This window comes from Sciurus vulgaris, assembly GCF_902686455.1.
Source record: "Sciurus vulgaris genome assembly, contig: HiC_scaffold_632_arrow_ctg1, whole genome shotgun sequence".
Classification (NCBI taxonomy): Eukaryota; Metazoa; Chordata; class Mammalia; order Rodentia; family Sciuridae; genus Sciurus; species Sciurus vulgaris.
The window spans coordinates 17,494,320-17,497,734 of NW_027632957.1; the positions used below are offsets into that span (position 1 = coordinate 17,494,320).

A 3,415-nucleotide genomic window follows, 5' to 3' on the forward strand; every position below is an offset into this window, starting at 1 on the left:
GAACACCTTAGAAGATGGAAAGATCTTCCATGTTCTTGGATAGGAAGAATTAATATTGTCAAAATGGCCATACTACCTAAAGTGCTATACAAATTCAATGCAATTCCAATTAAAATCCCAGTGACGTACCTTACAGATATAGAGCAGGCAATTATGAAATTCATCTGGAAGAATAAGAAACCCAGAATAGCTAAAGCAATCCTTAGCAGGAAGAGTGAAACAGGGGGTATTGCAATACCAGATCTTCAACTCTACTACAAAGCAATAGTAACAAAAACGGCATGGTATTGGTACCAAAATAGAAAGGTAGATCAATGGTACAGAATAGAGGACACGGACACAAACCCAAATAAATACAATTTTCTCATACTAGACAAAGGGGCCAAAAATATGCAATGGAGAAAAGATAGCCTCTTCAACAAATGGTGCTGGGAGAATTGGAAATCCATATGCAACAGAATGAAACTAAACCCATATCTCTCACCATGCACGAAACTAAACTCAAAATGGATTAAGGACCTCGGAATCAGACCAGAGACCCTGCAGATTATAGAAGAAAAAGTAGGTCCAAATCTTCATCTTGTTGGTCTAGGACCAGACTTCCTTAACAGGACTCCCATAGCACAAGAAATAAAAGCTAGAATCAACCACTGGGATAGATTCAAACTAAAAAGCTTTCTCTCAGCAAAGGAAACTATCAGCAATGCGAAGAAAGAGCCTACAGAGTGGGAGAATATCTTTGCCAATCATACTTCAGATAGAGCACTAATCTCCAGAATCTATAAAGAACTCAAAAAACTCTACTCCAAGAATTCAAACAGTCCAGTCAACAAATGGGCTAAGGAAATGAATAGACACGTCACAGAAGAAGATCTACAAGCAATCAACAAACATATGGAAAAATGTTCAACATCTCTAGTAATAAGAGAAATGCAAATCAAAACCACCCTAAGGTTCCATCTCACCCCAATTAGAATGGCGATTATCAAGAATACGAGCAACAACAGGTGTTGGCGAGGATGTGGGGAGAAAGGTACACTCATACACTGCTGGTGGGGCTGCAAATTAGTGCAGCCACTCTGGAAAGCAGTGTGGAGATTCCTTCGAAAACTTGGAATGGAACCACCATTTGACCCAGCTATCCCACTCCTTGGCCTATACCCAAAGGACTTAAAATCTGCATACTACAGAAATACAGCCACATCAATGTTCATAGCTGCTCAATTCACAATAGCCAGACTGTGGAACCAACCTAGATGCCCTTCAATTGATGAGTGGATAAAGAAACTGTGGTATATATATACTATGGAATATTACTCAGCCATAAAGAATGATAAAATTATGACATTTGCAGGCAAATGGATGAAATTGGAGAATATCATGCTAAGTGAGATAAGCCAATCTCAAAAAGCCAAAGGACGAATGATATCGCTAATAAGTGGAGGTTGACACATAATGGGGGGGGAGGGAAGGGTTAGAGTTAGGGTTAGGGAGGGGGGCAAGTATGGAGGAAGGAACTACTGTATAGAGGGTAAAGAGGGGTGGGAGGGTTGGGGGGAAGGGGGAGAAAAATAACAGAATGAATCAGACAACATTGCTCTATGTAGATTTATGATTACACAAATGGTATGCCTTTACACCATGTACAAACAGAGAAACAACATGTATCCCATTTGTTTACAATAAAAAAAAAAAATCCAAAAAAAAAAAAAATATGTGGATTCAAGTAAAGAGTTTTTCTGATTCAGATCATGATAGCTCTATTTAGAAATGCAAGCAGCAGAAGTATCTTAACCCTTCTTCCAAACCAGAGCCATTTCAGTTTGACCAGAAGAGTGAGAAATCACCTATTGCTGGGGGAAAGAAGGTTAACAATATATGGGGTGCCGTGCTGCAGGAATGGAATCAAGATGCAGTGGCCACTGAACTTTGTATCTTGGGAAAGAAGGGCACTATTGACAAAAGCAAACAATCTGAAACCTATAATTATTTGCTTGCTAAGAAACTTAGGAGGGAATTTCAAGAATCTACAAAAGAACTAGAAAAGAACTAGATGAATATGTATATAGCAACAAAAAAATGAGGTCAAGGGAAGAGAAAAATGGGCAAGGTCATCAGAAACAGAAATAGCCTGTCAAATATAGAGTAGGGTGAAGACTAAAAATGAGCTACAAAGGCTGATATGAGATCACAGAAGAAGATTATCAAGAGAAAGCAGCTGACAAAATTTCTTTCAGGTTATAGGAACCAAAGAAAGATCTGATAGCCGGTGTAGTGAGAATAATTGGGAATAAAAAGACAATTAAACTTCTGATGGAAACTGCAGAAGTCAAACAAAATGGTGGCATTTTTATAATGAGTGGTAGCCCAAGAAGAACATCAGGGGGAGTTTATCTTAATCTCCTGAAAAAAAAAAAAAAAAAAAAAACCCTAGTATCAGTGAAGAACAAATTAAGGATATTTTGTACATTGAAAATCAAAAGGAATATGAAAATAAAAAAGCTGCAAGGAAGAGGAGGACACAAGTGTTAGGTAAAAAGATGAAACTAGCTATTAAAAGTCTGAATTGTCAAGAAGACGATGTTACATCATGAGAAACTTTTGCAAGTGACACAAATGATGCCCTGGCCTCTCTTGAGCCACAGGAAGGTCATGGTGAAACCAAGTTGGATGCCGAGGAGGTTGTTGAGGTTGATCATTCTCACAATTTGGACATCTTTTAAGAACATTTTGGACATTTTGAATAATAGACAATTCTAAAATAACATTGTAGTAAATTATTTTTAGATTGCTTTGTTTTACTTTGCACTGATAAACATGAGAATCAGGAGAGGAGAGAACTGTTTCTTGTTTTAAATAAAAATTAATATATGTGGAGTGATGAATACAATTGATAGAAATATTTAAAGATTGCTTATGTCTGACACCATACTTAATATATAACAGGATTTAATTCTCTCTGTTGCATGTGCTAATTATTATGAGTATTTTACTAGTTCATAATTAGTTTCTTCCAGGTCATTGAAACACATGACTCCAAAATCTACTTTGTTTTTCTGATTTGTCTTTGTGGTGAATTATGCTTTGGTTTCAAAACATTCCATTAAGAGATCCATATGGGACATATAATTAAGCTGCTACAAAAGTATTCGAATTTGTTTTTTCTATCTTGTGAGAACCCTTAGAAAATTTTAAGGATAGAGACTTAAAAAATATTTATATTGAAGTTTCTTCCCTCTTTTTATGCAGAAATAAATAAACATCAAGATTTTCAAAGAAGAAAAAAGAGTACTCATTGTAAAAAATGCAGTATTGAGAGCATTATTAACATGAGCAAGGATAGGACTCCCTTTTTTCCCCCCAAAAGTGTCATCTTTATTCAATTTACAAGTTACACACAGAAGTGCATACAAAT

At 36.3% G+C, this 3,415-nt stretch overlaps 1 pseudogene across 1 annotated transcript; it reads left to right on the forward strand.

Annotated features, from left to right (window-relative positions):
* The first annotated feature begins 1,714 nt into the window (after positions 1 to 1,714).
* On the forward strand, positions 1,715 to 2,723 carry LOC306652073 (phosphorylated adapter RNA export protein-like; annotated as a pseudogene). The gene has a single exon. The product of its transcript is annotated as a phosphorylated adapter RNA export protein-like (transcript).
* The last annotated feature ends 692 nt before the right edge of the window (positions 2,724 to 3,415 follow it).